Here is a 672-nt window from a genome sequence, read left to right as displayed (position 1 = left end):
ACTAGTAAAAGTTTTCTATCTTATTTGATAGATTCCAATTTTAAATTTAAATAATGAATTATCTTCATACACAAAAGTTAGTCATGGAGTTCCTCAGGGTTTTGTGTTTGGACCAATACTCTTTACTTTATATAGGTTACCATTAGGTAATGTTATTAAACAGCATGGGATAAATTTTCATTGTTATGCTGATGATACACAGTTACTGTATTTTTCCGACTATAAGACACTTAAAATCCTTTGATTTTCTCAAAAATCGACAGTGAGCTTTATCAGGTGCACCTTATGTATTAATTCTGGTTGTCATTACTGACCTTGAACCAATTTTATGTGGTACAAATGAACAATGTTTAGAGTTATTGTGAATGAGTTGAATAAAGTTTGATTTATCCGTTTTGTTTTGCTTAATGCACCTTATAGTCTGAAAAATACGGTATATTTGTCCATGAAACCCGATGAATCTGTTCGGAAGTTTTTTTGGTCAAAGTTTATGGATGTTTTTAACTACTACAGCTGAGAATGTTAACTCTGCCCATGAACCAAATGTTTGAGTTAGCAGAAAACTGAATGAGGAGCTGGGTGAGGCTGTAACGTGCAGCTGTTGCTCCAAGATCACCTCCGAATCTGTGAGCTCGGCTGAACTGATAAGATATAAAAACCAGCTGCACACAC

General features: G+C 34.2%; 1 protein-coding gene across 1 annotated transcript in view; it reads left to right on the top strand.

Moving 5' to 3' along the window:
• The window catches only part of LOC119414032, a gene marked incomplete at its 3' end in the record, with an annotated part of 20467 nt that overhangs the window by 306 nt on the left and 19489 nt on the right, over window positions 1–672 (top strand). The window lies entirely within an intron of this gene.

This window comes from Nematolebias whitei, chromosome 1, assembly GCF_014905685.2.
Source record: "Nematolebias whitei isolate Nwh7 chromosome 1, NemWhi1, whole genome shotgun sequence".
Taxonomy (NCBI): Eukaryota; Metazoa; Chordata; class Actinopteri; order Cyprinodontiformes; family Rivulidae; genus Nematolebias; species Nematolebias whitei.
This window is presented reverse-complemented; position numbering and strand designations above follow the sequence as displayed.